Here is a 17,748-nt window from a genome sequence, read left to right on the forward strand (position 1 = left end):
GGGTTCAGAATGGGGAGAATCTTGGTGAATACATTTGGTATGATTTTTATTACAAATGTTATGAATTCCAATATCATAGGGGTTGACCAATTGCTGTGTACAAGATACAATACAGACCAGTAATATTTTGCCGGTCCGGTAATTGCTAGTTCCGCAGTACCTGTAACCACTCCACTTCTCAGTAGACAATCTAAACAGAAAGTAAAGAAACCAAAGGGCTATAATCTTTTTTGATTGATAGTGGAATTTTCTCCATCACTTGACACAATTTTGACCAACTTTTCAAAAGAACATGTAAGTAAGTGCTCACTTGGAGCAAGAGGAATTAAATATTTATCCACAGCGACTAGAAAAATAAATTATATTAATAAATAATTAGGCCAGTGTTCCGTCCATTTGCTAGCAACATGCAATAAATTAAAATTGACTTTACAAGTTATAGAAACCGAAATATGAATGTAGGTTATGCAGAGAAATACGAAAGTGTCGGTGTCGTGTCGTCACCGGGCCGCGCTGTGAGAATCGGTCGACGCCGGGGCAGCGAGTCACCAGACGCCGCCCGCCCAGTCGTCGGCCGCCCGCCCAGCTGCGCACGCGCACGCGCTCCGTCACGTCACAACGTTACAGGTCAGTCAATTAACTGCATTTTTAACAAAAATACATCCATTTATATCAAGACATTCGACTCAAACTGCCCCAAAATATGCGTCGCACTATCCGCGCCCGTACAACATTAATTTTATTTTAGTACCGGAGTATATTCGATGCACGTCGTCCGGACTGAATGTGTAATTAACCAAAACGGCATTTTGTATAAGCATTGCAACACTTTTTAGATAAACACGCGTCGCCTGAGAATAACTAGATGTTACAGTTTCTTGCTGATAAAGTGGAGCGGTGTATTGTTACTGATCTCGCGTTAAACACATTTTTATTGGCCACTAACTTTTCTTTTATTGGTCCTTTTAAAAGCATCTTCATCTGTATACATACATAAAACCTTTCGTTTTATTGTTTATTTATGAGCGAATGTTTTCATATCTTTAGTAAAATAATAGTTTTAAGGTTTTGGTGCTCTATTAAAATACTTGTTTGAAAACTTACATTCAGTGTCAACATGTTCAATAATTGTTTTTTGAAAACTTTACGTTATCAGAGTACTTAATGCCTTCCTATCAAGAACCTTAAAATTTTAAGTGTTTATGGCTCTTGAATATGACATAATCTATCGTGACATATATAGTTTTGATTTGTACATTAACAATTAAATCTAATAATTTATAGTTATAGGCGCGTCTTCATTGCTTTTCAGTGTGTTGGTGCCAGGAATAAAGTTTGCAACAATGTTTATATCAATTTAAGTTCATTAACACGACCAGATATAGGTATTATATTATAAACCGAGGCCTCGGAATGTTCTGTCTAGAAACTTTGTTTTTGTTTATAATTCATTGAATAAGTGTTTTGTGTTTCGTCAGAAGGTTCCCATAAGCAGCGTAAAAAACAATGATTCATACGAAATCACCTAAGACTTTTTCTAATTCAAAAACTATGGGCAGGCTATTCAAAATTAAGTTTACGGTGAACAAATATTGATGAATGACATACCTACATTTTGTGATTGTAATACACGTGTACAAGAAACAACTGTCAGATTTTATAGTATTTTAATGAAATTCGATCCCAAACTTTTCGATTAAAACACACAATTTCACTTACCCATGAAACCCAGAGGCAAAACAACGACAGTTGGTGTCCATTTTTAGTTTTGCAACATCGTCAGTTAGTATAGAAACTTCAAAACAACAATCAATTTGTAACATTAATTACAAAAACGAGAAATAAAGTTTAAGTACTGCACTAGAATACATGAAATCACAAGCCTAACATGATAAGTATAACCGCTAATCAACTTACTTTTTCACCCAACCCAACATGAGTTTGAAAAACCATGGCTTGCTAGCTACTACCTACTAGACAACGACGCCAGGAATATAAAAACACATACATATGCGTATTATTTATAACCAGGTATTCTGATTGATTCTATTTCTGAATGTATCGTGAATTGAACTTTCTTGCTAGTAAAATATGGCTGAGATAACAAAAGCAAAGCTTTATACATATATTAACAGTAATTCATTGCTATATAATACTGTAAAGTAATAAAAAGTTTAAGATATCGTTTGTTTGGAAGGAAACCTGTGGAATCTCTGGACTAGTTAGTCCAGAAGTTTCATTTCATTGAGTCATGATAGTTTATCATGACTCAATGAAAATAACATTTTGAGAAACGATATGCAAATTTCCAATAGTTCTTTGACCTCAGAAGAAAAGTCATGCATATACATATAGGATCAAGGGCCAAGCGCCCACTTTGGACAACCTATTTAATTCTAATCTTATCAAGCTTTCATTTTGTATTTTTGCATAGATTAAATATGTACACTAACCACCTTCATGACAAAAGACGTAGAGATATGAGAACTTTTGAAAAAGACTTATATTTACATGAACTAAAAAATTAAAAGTACCTTTAACTGACGAGCATGAAAAGACTAATGACTGTTGATGAAGCGAAAGAGGTATGTAAGATTCGTAGCAATTGGCGTTCAATTTCTCTCTGCCTAACCCCATGGGAGACAGGCGTGAGTTTACCGACGTATGTATGTTATAAGAACTAGTGTCCCGGTTTCACAGTTTCGTGTCGCACTTCTTCCAACTATCTTCCATCTTTCCTTTCAAATTAATCTAATATTTCTTGCGCAGAAACTGTATTCTCACAGAACAGATATTATACATTTTATGATTTAGTTATGTAGCAGTGTATTACATTTCGAAGAATTCTTTTTGTTTATATAGTTAGTCAGATAAACAGCTTGCAACACTATGTGGCACAAGCCTGTATCTATAGTTTTGGTGTAATGAACTTACCAACATATTTACATTATTCTTATCGTGATATACTAACATTGTACTACTTTTGAAATGTTACTTAACTATTTATGAAGGTTGACAAATATACCTGTACACTTAATTATTATATTTTTAGGCTTACTTACGTAATTATTTGACGACGAACTCGACTAGTTTCAAGCCATGCTAAAGATTCATATTCATGAGTAGCATTCCGCGACACACGACGCGGTAACTGTCGTGCTGCTACTAAGTAAGTGGAATAACAAAATAATTAATTTAGTATGTCTCACGAAAGTTATAATATAAACATACTTGTACAGTCTTTAGATACATTTTTGAGTTACAAATGTTTGTTATTTAAAATTAATTACTATTTGAGGTCTACGCTTAATAATTTGGAAATGGACTACCTACTGAAGTATGAAAAATAACGATTATCATTTAGTCAAGCATTAGGTACTTGTAAAATTGTATATACCTCATAATATAATCTGACAATATTTTAGCAAAGAACATTGTTATCATTAATTTTTTCCCATGATGTTACTATAAAAGAGTCCAGCTGAGAAATTGGCTGGCACTAGTTTATAATAACATCGGACCTAATAACATAACATAGCTGGCGAAAACAGGTGTTGATGTTATGTTATAGCGAAGTATATCGCAAGTTTCAACTGTTTATTTTTAATTGGAAAACTTCCGTCGAATTCGAAGAAAACTTTAATTAAGGATTTCCGACGACCTTCTCATTTCTTGAACTGCAATATTTTAAAATATTACGTAACAACCTACTTAGATTTATTTAGTACGGTATCCTGGGTTGTATTCTATGGAAGGATAAAGATCTATCATTTTTATTGGGACATATATGAAATTGATATCGTATCTGAAAATATCAAAGTAAGATACGTAACAAAAAAATGAAAAAAATTACGTAGAAGCATCATTTTATTATATGATATACTAGTTTTAACTGAAAATTCGACCAGTTGTTAGAGAATCTCAATTGTAACTTTTATACTAATTCATATTAATTGTTAATCAATTTGCTTATTAGATCACAATAACATTCATGAATTTTAGATTGAAGCTACATTACAAGACTAAATAATATTTAATATTTGGTAAAAATTGATCTACAAAGTATACAAGGATCGTGGTAGATGGCACTGTTTATTGTAATGTAAGTTTCTTTAATTTCATTGACTAGTGAATAAATACTGCCTTTGTAAGCACACCTGTCGTTGCTTACAATTCACCTTACTTTATTTGTAGCGAATGTAATACATTCATTTACAATTATTAGTATCGTATTACCGTGAGAATACATAACTTTTTTACTTACATAATTATGTATTGTTACACAATTTATTGTAAAGCTTTTTGATTTTAAAACGAGAAATATACCCTAAAACAAAGAGTTAAAAAGATACTTCACAAGATACACCATTAAGTTTTAAAATAACCGGAGAATAATGTACGTAATCTTAAGTTTCGATTCGGAAATTGGATCACATTTTGCTTATAATTTAAGTTAACGGAATTTAGAACATAAGTATAATATTGTCAGCATACTATAGTTTCAAGAATACATAAGTAGATTTAAGTAAACTCGAACCTTTTCGAGGAGCAAATGGCTTTTACTGTTGAACTAGTCACAACAATGTTTAGTTAAACTATCGTAGCAAAACATACGTAGATGCAAATCTCACCTAATTTCCCCAAGGCCAATTTCGCGAAGAAAATATTTGTTTACACGAAATTAATTACTCAACACCGGTCAATTTTACGGTTAATAAACAAACGCGATCCGGTTCCTCTCACACATTCCTTCATGTTGCGTTAAAAATGTGCTGTTATCTATGTCAAGTTCATTTACGTTTAATATTATTGTATATTGTACTAGTTTTACATCTGCGGCTTTGTTCGAGTGGAATGTTAGATTTGTCTCTAATCGCTTTAATCCTGTAGAAGTATAGGGATATGAAATATTACTGTGTTCCATAAACCTTCAGATTCTGGATGGTAATAGGGTCGCTACGGACTTCGGGGTATAATAACTGAGGGAAACTAGGTGTTGAACATCAACTCACTGCCTACCTCTCAGAAAAAAAGGACTTAATCTCCTAATTCCTTAAAATTAAACTTTTCAATGACATGGTATTTTTTTCAACTAGATCTATTAGTTTCGATGCCTATTCAAAACAAATAAACAATCGAGCCTTTTTATTTGTAATATTGTTATGAATTATGAGCTTTGCATGCCTGGGTGTTCCTGTTTTTGCAACGAGCCTAATAAATGAGCGTTATCTACTGTTCAATCTTTACCCATACTGTTTTTACTCAATTTCAGTTACGCTAATTTTATTTATACCGCTCGTTTGCCTAATTGTAGAATTCAAATTCACATACGCATGGCACCCAGACCCGAAACAACAATTTGTGAATTACACAATGAGTTGCTGTGTGCGGAAATCGAATCCCCTACATATTGCGCGGCAGCCAGTTGCCCAGTCACCGCCACCGCGACAACCGTGCAGGCATGAACTAACAGATAAAACTTAGGCGAGAACAAAAAAAAAACATAGTGAAAAGCTGAAAATCTTGTTATTGTTAGATTAAAAGAAAATTTACAATTCTAGAAGAAAATTACATAACAGAAACAAATCTCATCACGTTACATTAAGTATTAAATAAATGACGTACGTGGGTGAAGCCACGGGGCAAAGCTGTAACAATCAAACTAAAGCGATTGACCGACCGACTGAACCCTGTTGCCAAGTGTTTGTTTACAAAATAGGACACACATTTTGGCATGTAATGCGTCCCAAATATATGAAGTGAAAATATTTACACACCACTCAGTTTCTACCTAGGAAAAATTATACGTTTATAATTTGTTTATACAAAAACTCAGTTTTATTAAAATCCATAAGTTTTTAACATGAGTTTCTTTTAACTTATTTTCTTTTGGTATAGAAGATTAATATAATACATTATACCTATTATATGTATACCTATGCAATGCAATTATTTATTGCAACTAATGAATATTAAAATGCCATTTGTACGTTGTACTTGTAAATGTTTACTCAAAAGTTGATACTGTAACTGAGCCTTAACTTCAAACAGCATATCTATATCAGATAGCAATAAATATAGCATAGATTTCACATCACTACATAGTATAAAACAAAGTCGCTTTATCTGTCATGTTGTTGTCCCTTCTTAAATCTTTAAAATACGCAAATTTTGATGCGGTTTTTTTTAATAATAATGATGTTTTTATGTATAATACAGTATAATATATCACCACTAGTGGTTTTACCTATCGAACACTAGTGGTTTTACCTATTTGGTATTCGATAGGGTTGTTATTTAACACTGCGTCATATTGGCCCGGAGGTTTAAGACGTCCGCGTCTCATTCATAAGGGTGCGGGTTCGGGCTTAGTCTTAGTACTTATACCTATTGGTACTTGTATCAATGTCATGCCACTAATAAGCTGTTGATGTGTGATGTGTGTTCATTAACATCTCCTCTCTAATATCCTCTTTCTCTCTCTTCTAGATCTTTTTTGCTTTTAATAATAGTTCTTGAATATCCTCATTCAAGAAGTAGTATTAAATGCCAAAAGATCGATTTCAATCACTTCTTCCACAAAAACACAAAAATGTATTATCTCTCAATAGGATAATAAGAAATAAAAGAAGTAAAGTAATCCTAATTCAACACAGCAGTACAGAGAAAACGATCTAAGTATTGGTAACCGCCACACGGCATTTGGTTGCACCTGTAGAGAAAGTGTCACTTTACTCCGTGTCATCAGGTCTTTGAAGTATTGCCGCAGGAACTTAATTACTACCATCACAATCTTGACTATAAAGTACTCAGAACTCAACCATGTGGAAATAAAGTATTCATTTCATTATAACTACTAATCAATGACAAAGAGGTTATTCGAAATTGCAAGCTTCGGTTTAATTTTTGCAATTTATTTGTTAGTTTGAAACTTGTGACAAGTAATAAGAAGTCTCTTCCAAATCAAAAGAATCCTATAATTAATTTATTATTTATAAACGAATGCCTCACGAGAGGAAAAACCTCAATGATTCATTACCACGAATGATGTAATTTTCCCCAACCTTTCCTAACAAATATTGAATTATATTTAATATTTCAAAATATGACAAAATTATACCGAAAAATTCATGTTTTTCTGTTTAACAATAGACTTTCTTAAATATTTAACGCATTCTTTTAGCTGACTTCAAGCCAGTTTTCTAGTCAGCTGCCAACTGATTAGTTTATAACTTCCGATCAAATGATGTTTTCCGACTTCGACGAGCAGAGACGCGTGCCCAGCTAATCTAGGAACCACAAGCCACACACGAATTTAATCTTTACCACTGATACACATAAGATTGATACTACCAAACAGTTAGATGCAAAATAGTTCACGTTGACAGTGTTTTATTACAGAAATCTTTGCTTTTAATTACGTCGGGTAAAGCGGCTAATAACAGGAATAGTTTAGCCGAGTCTAGTAAATGAAAGTACGTAATATATTTAGGGTAATACATGCGTGAGAGCATAGAACTTATCTACGTATGAAGACAGACTGAATTATAATGTTTACGTTGTGAAATGTGCAATAGTACACGCGATACATTTATTGTAGTCAACGTGTAGATGCAGCATGTTTCTGTACTTAATGTGATATTTATGATGCTTCTTTATCTGATTTCTTTCTTTATTTTTTATTTATGTTTTTGGTAAATAGTTCTAAAAGTGTGAGTTCATTCGTTAACAGGCAACACGGTACCGCACCGTCATTATCATTCATCATTCATTATTGATCATTCACAACAAAAATATTCCTATTTCAATTTAAACTTGTACAAAAATGCTAAAGTTTTTGTGTACCTCGTTCTAAACTTGATTACAAATAATCTGCAAGAAAAACAAAACAACATTTATTTTCTTCTAAAAACTATATCATACGTAAACGAATTTTTTTTTTTACTAAAGTTTGAGTAAAATGAAACAAAAGAAAGACATTAAAATAATCGATCAAGGTGAAGCTTAATTCCCTGAATCAATTTTATAGATTTAGATACAAACTATATTGTATATACAAACTTTTTTATTTAGCTTTAATAGAGGGATGTAGAAACATTTCGGAACGATGATGACAGGATTAGAAAATGTTAAAAAATTGGTGACTTGGGGACAATAACTGCATGCAATAAGAAGTAAAATTCTTATGACATAATTTTAACCACAGTAGATTCCATTTAAATTATGTATAATATGCATTAATAAAGCAAAGTTCGCCCTAGTTCGCAACTTAACATCAAATTCGTTGCTAAACCACACGAAAACCAAATTAATAACTTACTTACTTAAAATCAAAGTTGATTATAACCAGAGAAAATAAAGATTAAATATTAAAATAAAAAATAGTTCATAGTAAAATGTCCTATCGTGTGGGATTTTTATGATTCCCGCGAGTTACAATCTAGGCACGTACTAGTGTGGGCGGGTAAAGCACTATTTGGTTATCAGTAAACAGCTACCGTTGTGAACAGACACATTTCTGTACGTACATCCACTTACATGAGATTACAGAACTATTATAAGGTCAAGATCTCCTTTTTGATTACGCCGCTTTTAAACCTTTACAAATTCAGGTTATGTTTACGTTAACCCGGTTTATTTGTTTCACATTAAGTACACGGCCCACCAGATTGTTCTTTTCATTGGATCCAACACGTAATAGTACACTTTATTTCGTATACTCTCTTCTTAAAAATTTAGAATGCTTTCATTACTGATCATTCGGCTAATATTAAGATAGATTACTACTTTTGCTTGGTTGAGTGGAAATCCATTTTAATAGGTCAGACTCATCATTTATTTTCCTCATTTTCAGTAATTTGAAGAAGTCATCATAGTTTATTATTTGTCATCTTTTAAATCAGTACCGTAGTTCTTTTATTGTCACTATCACAAAAAATTGACAAAACTAAGTAATATACTAAGACCGGGAGCCCTAAAATCAATCATCATGAAGCCATCAACATTAGTTTTCGATCCGTAACATTGTAAGAACGAATCAAAACGGTTTGTTTACGCCGACAAAACATAAAAATTTAAACCAAGCGACAAAACATCACATTGCTTCAAATCTCACCGCTATAACACACAAATACCATAACGAACCAAAAATAATCCCCTAAAACGAACAATTAGAAATAGGCACCGTCCCTAACGGATATAGAGACAAACTGGGATATATAAAAATAATTTGTCAGGATATCCCATCGCATCCAAGCTGTGAGCTATTTTGAGCTGCAGTCAAGAACTGTACCCTCGCGACGGCCGTACGTAGTGATAAAATTATGTTGACAAGCTCTGCATCTGTATTCATACTTCATACGTTTGCGCTGCGAATTGTTTCAACAGTGTGTGTAATTGTAATTTATTTTCAATTATAAATATTAAATATACTACACCATACTAGTATAGAGGATAAAGTTAGTGTTTACACCCGTAAACTTGTGGAGGAATAATTATAATTGATAATGAATATCGTCTGAAATGTTCTGAATGTGTTGGACGGAAGGCACCATGATAGTACATCATGTAATTGTACATTTTGAAAACCAAATAAAACGGGTAAACGTAACAAAAAATCATAAAGATTTAAATGCAATATAATCAAAAAGAAATCTTGAATGTTTGATACGTGGATCAATCACATTCTAGGCCAAATCACCAATGAGATGGCTATGTTTAACTTTTAAGATCATGATAATTATAGAAAATTGAAAAAATCCTAAAATTGTATCACTAACTCTCATGTTTATACATAGACACAAATGTCTCAGTCAACAGAAACTTCAGATAAACTAGACACTTGACCGGACTAATCCATCAGCGAGTTCCATAGCAATGTGACCACACCCTTGAATATAAAGCGATTGAAGTTGAAGGTGTTGTATCGATAGCAGTTGCCAGTGCCCTAGCATTACTAATTACATTTTATCAAATCTTTGTGCACTCTATCTATGCCAAACGTGTTTCCAATTAGTGCCTTAGCTTTCGCACTAATTGTAACAGGGCCTTATCCTGTTGCTGCATCTGTGTTAGCGTGATTTTATGTACCTAAGCTCTTTTACTGGAAACATTGCAGTTTGCGCTTAAAAGCGATTAAAGTAAATTAATGGTACGAGATTTTGTTTTTGTACGGTGTGGATTTTACTCTTAACAAATAAATCTATGAAGACGGAAAAAATCTTGAGAAGCCAATTTGGACAATAGTAAAACTAGAAACTACAACTTTTGTGATAAAAAAACGGACTGGACTAATTATGAATGAAAAAATATTAATGATAGTTGATGAAGTTCTAATTTTCAAGTCAAAATATCATAAACTGAACCAGTCCACGTGTCAATCCACTTTTATATTTTTGACTTCACTTGATTCAGATCATGTCTCCGTTTAAACTCTTACGTTCATCAAGGAAAAGTTCCAGATACTTAAATACTGATATATAGATACACCACTTGACCCTTTTACCCACATAAGAGCCATAAGCGATTGAAATTAGTTTTCAAAGAAACTCCTTAATTAAGATTTTCCTGTAATTATCGCAAGCATTTACCAGTAAAATAGGCCATTCGGGTACTCGGTCAACCACTTGAAAACGTTTCACCTTTTATTATATTCTCACTATCTTTAGAACGGCATATTTTTGGCGTAAATTTATTGGCTTTCATCCACATGACAAAGTTTTATTACGTATTCAACAAAAAGGTGACTATTATTGCGGCGGCTTTTCTATGGGAGCAATTATATGAGTCAGCAGACATTTGCCGTTAGACGTTAATAAAGTCTGTGTTTACTATATCTTTTAATGTATGACTTACATTCATGTATGTTATATCATCGGTAATTTATGTGACTGATATAATTGATCTGTTTAACAGAACGTGTAATATTTGAGAGACAAATATATTAGTACCAAACATCAAATACTTTTTTTAAAATCGCTAGTTTAATACTTAAGCGCCGAATAATGCGTTCTTTCGACGTGTTCTTTCTGAAGAAATGTTTTAGCATTTTACGCTTGTTGCTGCTGGCTACTATGATTCTGTCTGTTTAATTTACTATTGCTGTCAAAACGTACGCATGTTACACTGCTACGGCTCATAAAGTTAACAATTTATGAAAATGTTGTTCATTGGAAAGAAATTAAAGTTTAGAAGATATTGTTCTTCTGTATCTTCAATTTTGCAATAGATATTAGTATCTAAATAGTACTTATACAATCAATTACCTTTTTTCAATGGTCTTAAGTAACAAACCTCTCAAGTGTCATCATCGAAACCTTACTAGACTTCTAAAAAAATCTTCCGTAGTGGATGACACAATCCGAGTTCCTCTGGTCACCTTGTAAACAAAGCACCACGTGGCGTGATTCCAACCTGTGACTGTACACCGTTTCATCACTTCAACTCATCGCCGATTCTTACGTCCCAGTTCATCTTTCTCTGCCATTCATTTATTTTAGTCCTCCGAATGACCTGAGTCTACTATGTATTTTCAATGTGCACCAGCCTTTATCGGATCATCTTACCAGCCATTTACAACTAGAAACCTCAATTCAGCTTTTTTCCCCTTTGTTGTAGCTAATAAATAAAACAGTTTTGAGAAAAATTCCGTGTGTACATATATCAACAAACTCGTCACTTTTGGTCGAATGAGTGTAGGGCGTGCAAAAACTCATAACCGGATGAAATTTGTCAATTTTCGAAAACCGGTATTGAAAAGCAAAACCGGTATTACCTCCTGTTTTCGATATTGAATTATATATTTACATTTTGATTTAAATCAACTTTAGTTGATTGCACTCGACTAATTTCCCAATGGAACCCTTAATTACAGGTTACCAGAGCTCCGTCTCAAACTGGAGTGGGAACGGGGTGGTTTATATTCAGTAAGAGTCTGACTCTCCCTCTCGGCCCATCCAAGGCGGGAAAAGTAATTGAATGATTTTCCCTCGTCAAATGAAGGGTACCCTTTTAATCGACTTCAAAGAATGAGGAATGTTGTCGTAATCTTTGTTTTTATGCATGTTTGTTAATTGTATATAATTCGTTTTACTTTTAGAATTTATGAGTATCCAAAAAAATTATATCTTGTTAAAATACTAGTATAGTACCGGTTGCCGGTTTTAGGCCCTCAATACCGGATTTGAAGATTTACCAAGCGTTTTGCAAACCCTAGATATTCATCTTAAAGATTGTAATTGTAATCAATGCATGTGTAATGTGCATGAAATGTGTATGATAATATGCATCACATGAAAATTGCACATGATACATACATACCTAACGGTAGGTATGTATCATGAACCAGCTTGCACTTATTAGTGCAATGTTATGAGATGTCTATGGTAGTTATACCATAGACATCTCATAATATTGCATTATACATTAGGTAGATGTGTTGCAACTCGAAAAGTTTGACCCGTTTCGCAAAGTAAGAAATAAGTTAGAATTAACTAGTTAAAAGAAGGTCTTATAATGTATGTTGGGTACTTCACAATAACATTGATACTTTCTGTAATAGTTTGGCACAATATCAGTGTCATTTGAACCTGACGAAGCAGTTGATATGAGTTTCAAAGCTTCAGCATGAAGGATCGCATATCCTGAGAGTTTATGCTTCAAAATTTATTAGTTTTATTTAGCGTTCCGAGAAACCGTGTGTGGTCTCTCCAACGCCTTAGAGTTAAAAGGATAATACGTCATTTCAGTCAGTGTTTAATATGATCTTAAAGTGCTCCAAACAGTTTATTTGTTGCATACCTTCATTGTGTATGGATGGGGATGGATCTCAACAATGTTCAGTCATGTTTGAGTTACACAAACAAATTAAAAGTATGCGTTAATTATATCGTAGGAAGGAAAGAAATGTGTACCTATAAGATACGTATTTTATCTTTTCTGTGTTTGTTACAGTTTTGTTTTATTATAGTATTTTTTTAATGTAGACAAAAGTTATTTTTGTATATCTCTTACTGGTTTAAATATAATTATCGGGTTTTCTGACCTATTGCTTATCAGATAGCTAAGTGCAGCAACGTTGTTATATGACCAGATGAATAAGTGTGACGGAAGATGAAAGTTAAAGACGTATTTAAGCATAATACCAGCTTGCACTTATTAGTTCACGCAAAGATGTGAGTAAGTAGTTATTAATTAGTAGGTAAGATTTTTGTTTATAAACAACAGCTGATGAAAGTTTACATATTAGTAGTTTCGAGTCAGAGACGTTACATACATTATTACGTAACTTTTACTGAATGAGACAAAATATTATGTGTAGTTTTTTGTGTACAGAAGTAGTTATGTCATCTCCAAAAAACAGAGGATGAAAAATCATCGTAGCCACACAACACGACAGAAAGATTAATGAAAGAGTTTTCAACTCTCCTAGTAATGAATGAATTATTATGTGTTTTACTAATAGACATGACTCTCACAGAGATGTTTAATAGAAATACATCTTTCGAATCACCTTACTCAATGCACCGAAAGAAGGTACATCATAATAACCCATTTCCGACTATTGCTGGATATAAGCTTGTCCAATGACATGTGACTGAGCTTCTTCTTCAGCTCTTGCAGACATCGTACCGTCCCTTCACCTGATCTAGATTCATACCAGATTTAAAGTCTGACATAATGTGCTACAATAATATCTGTACTAAAATACCCTAAAGCCAAACCTAGGCTACATCAAGATCCTGAACTCAAATACCGTATAGCTAAACCTAGGCTGCACCAAGCTCCCGATCCGGAGCTGCGAACAACGTAACAGGTTACCGGTATCCCGCACAAAGCTGCAGAAGGAACGGGGTGGTTTTTAGTCAGTAGGAATCTGACACTCCCTCCCACCTCATCCAAAGCGGGAGAAATCATTTGGAGATTATCCCCTCTCAAAAAAAGCTGCCTCTTATGACAACTAGATCAGCGAGACACGAAAAGAAATATTATATAGTCTTGAACATAAATCAATTACTCATTGGACATCACAACATTAATAAAAAAATTTAGAAGATTTACTAAAAAACATATTTATTTACAAAGGAAATCATGTCGTGTATATCAAACGACTATATCAAATTTTTAGAACTGGCATGTCAATCGTAAATCTGGAAGATAATATCATTAAACAAACTAAGATTTTCTGACAAGTATTTGTTTATTTATAGTTTTCGTCAATGGCCTCGATTTAGGTCATCATAGCAACTTCTTAGCAGCTTATGATTCAGTAATTTATATCTTACAGATGAGTTTGTAATGCAAGTACTCATATACGGTATTTCCATACTTTTTGAGAGCTGATAAAAGGAGTAGTTTAGGTAAAAGCGTTATAATCTTTAATTTTCAAAACAATATACATTTTAATATCTATCCAACTGCTATAGCGAATGTTAGTACAAGAGGAATAAAACGCAAAAGACCTAAGACAAACAAAACAATGTATATTTCAACACTAGGACTAGTCGGTCTACAAAACACAATTTCAAAACATTTCGGGAAACCAATGAAAATCGAACAGAGATTCACAATCGCTTCTCAGAATTACGAGTATATCGTTTACAGAGAAAACACAATTAGAACATCAGGCATACGTTTCACAACGGGAAGGTGTCTTATTCTTAGCTATGCAAGTGAGGTGGTGGGACCAGGTACGCAGGTTGGCCCGTAAAAACTGATCTTAGAAACTGGCAGCAAGGTGTTGGCGAATACCTACGGAAAGCCGTTCCGACCCCATTTCGGCCGAGGCAACAACCCGCACCGAACCCAAGTCTTTGACACTTCCACTCGGAGTAGGCCATTTATTTTCGTAATGTACTTTCGACAGAAATAAATCTAACAGTTCCTATAGCGATTGTTTGGTTCGAGCTCCCGTTTGGTTCTGTAAACCGATTTTAAATAGACGAAACGTATATGAACGTGGGTTGTTGAAGTAAATAGTGCGAGAACATAATGGAGTCAAAACAAAGTTTATCAAACTGCTAATATCAGATTCCTATCATATTTTCCGTGTACACACCGACTTTTGTTAGTAAATAAAGGCACAAGCTAACCATACAGCGACGATCAACCAGTCTAAGGATCGCTAATATCGTTAAAGCTTTCACAACTTAAAAACAAAGCATACAATTAACAAACGTGGAACGTTGTCTATTGTAATATGTAAAATTAAGAAAAAGAAAAAACAACGCCAACGTTTTGTACAGATAAGTATCATAAGTGACGTAAACAAAACATTTTTTTTATATTTGATGGGTCGACGTTTGGCTACTATCTCGCCTGATGGTAAAATGTAAAAGAATTTGTTTTCATAACACACATGTGTGTGCAACGAAACAAAAACTTTTTACAAACATATAAAACAGAAAATAGTACGGTACTTAACATTGGCAGTCTATTTTTTATTTCAGCACTCGATTTCCACCAGATTTGAAAGAAGAGACATATTCATAATAAGGTATCATAAAATGCCATAACTTTTGCAAAGGAGTCCGCTGATAAATTAGTAAATATTTTTATTACGACAGTGTTCTTATTGAAAAATTAGATGATACTTGATACCTACCTGCAATAACACGAACGGCATAAATAATATTTTCCCATGATGTTTCTTTATTTCTCTTTTATAAGACAAGATTTAAGTTAGTCGTTGTCCTACCGACATGATCAACAACTTGCCAACAAGTTTTTTGTGTATAATGTGACAGTTGAAATTGCCTGCCACATTGACTACATACTACCACTTTTTATAAACGTTATTCTATAGTGGTTCTCAGAGCGAAATCTTACCGTGAGAGTCAATTAATTGAAAAACTATAAATTACTTATATCGGATAATGATTTTCTATTTTTATTTGAATCACATTTTAATAGCTCCTTTTTTCAAATTGCAAATCGCCCAGTGAGCTGCAATCATCAATATTTGGGGCTAAACTGCACGTACAGACATGTATTATAATCAACAGCTGACTGAAGACACATCTTCTACAATAAATGCTTTTTTGACATACTAGATACCCTAACACAAAGAGATAGCGATAAACCATCAACAACGACACCAAAACAAAAATACTTTGACAAAATAAACCACTGATCTTAAAACCTATTACATTCATAGGCCAGCAATTGAGATCTGACTGCCATAGATCAAGTAGACAACAGGTCACCATAAAGTGGCAGACACAAATAGCTCTATCCTCACATTGCTGTTAAAATATTATGTAATTACCGTCTGGGTCTGCTGCATTTGTTCAAGATGTATGACCATTGTCCCGACTTAGGTCTTTATTACCGGCCAGACATATTCAGCATTACTTAATCAGTATGCTCTTATTAGCTACTAGAGTGGCGCGCGAATATTAAGCGTCATAAATAGGATTTGTATTTTTTGTTCTGTTGAGTCTCCAGAGGTATTCCGACTATTAAGTCTTCTTATAAAACTTAGAAACATTGATGTGACATTTTTATACGTATTGCTTCCTAAACTCATTCAAACTGAGTGTTGATTGACCATGAGAGTAATAAAATGGTTTCATTTTAAAGAAAACAGTTGGATTTGATCATTGGTAGGAATCTAGAAAAAATAGCTAACTAAAACTGATTGAACGAAATTACTATCTAGTAATGCAAATATAAAAATTACGCACTGATCACAAGATCTATAGGAAAATCTATAATAAAAATAAAATAAAACAGAGGAAGACTTATCAATAAGATGCCTGTACGAGCATTTGTTTAATACTACGTGCAAACGTGCATACAAAGTTATTACAACATCTTCAGAAGTTTATTTCATCTTATTAGAAGTTATTTAAACGATACGCCTACGTAATTTAAAATATACAACAATATGTAAAGATAAATTATGTTATGTTCCACAAATTCACACTCGATATACAGAATAAGTTATAGGACTGTTTACGGAAACATTGTTTTGTTATAAATAAGAGCATTTCATTGCAACTTTGCCAAAAGAGCAAAGAACTGAGACTAGCTAATTTCTAAGTTAGGTCATCGTGAGAACTCGTTTATCTTTTTTTTTATATACATTTAATTGGTCGACGTTTGGCCGCTATCTCACCTGATGGTAAGTGATGATGCGGCCTACGGTGGAGCACGTCTGCCCATAAGCAACCTATTCACTCGGGCTTTGAATCTAAAATCAATAACAACAACAAAACCAAAATGAATTTTCTTAAGCCTTCCAAATAACCATGGACGTCGAAAGTATTTCTACATATTTTTTTAAAACAACTATCGACCTACCTAGAATAAAGTATCTAGTTGCACATACATAGAAGTGCATGTAAATGAAACTAATAATATTCCACAATCACAAGCAGTTCTCATATTCCGCCATTACAACGTAATAAGACATCATACGAACTGATTCGATTCGCTTTGAACGCGGAAATAAAATTTTACGTATTTTAAGTAGCGATGGCGATTGTCCAAGCTTTATTTTACTGTTATTGTCTGTGGTACAGTGTCGTGCCGTACTGCTTTCCTAGTTCATGTATTGGCGAATAGTAAAATCTCGTAAAATGTACCTATTCGAATTTACGATTGCACGGTAATTACTTCAAATAACAATTATTTGAGAGGTTTCTCTCATACAGTCGACAAGTATTTACGGTTTACGGCTTAAGGCGTACTCAAATTTTTTCAATCAAAGCGAGGTTATGGTGTACACTCATAAGTAGTGGAGGAGAC

General features: G+C 33.5%; 1 protein-coding gene across 1 annotated transcript in view; it reads left to right on the forward strand.

Moving 5' to 3' along the window:
• The first annotated feature begins 521 nt into the window (after positions 1-521).
• The window catches only part of LOC118268541 (uncharacterized), a 95,214-nt gene continuing 77,987 nt past the window's right edge, over positions 522-17,748 (forward strand). The window contains exon 1 of the mRNA XM_050704282.1: positions 522-627. The gene's annotated coding sequence lies outside the window, so the exon portion shown is untranslated. The remainder of the gene's footprint in view (positions 628-17,748) is intronic.

The sequence above is a fragment of the Spodoptera frugiperda genome, chromosome 25 (assembly GCF_023101765.2).
Source record: "Spodoptera frugiperda isolate SF20-4 chromosome 25, AGI-APGP_CSIRO_Sfru_2.0, whole genome shotgun sequence".
Taxonomy (NCBI): Eukaryota; Metazoa; Arthropoda; class Insecta; order Lepidoptera; family Noctuidae; genus Spodoptera; species Spodoptera frugiperda.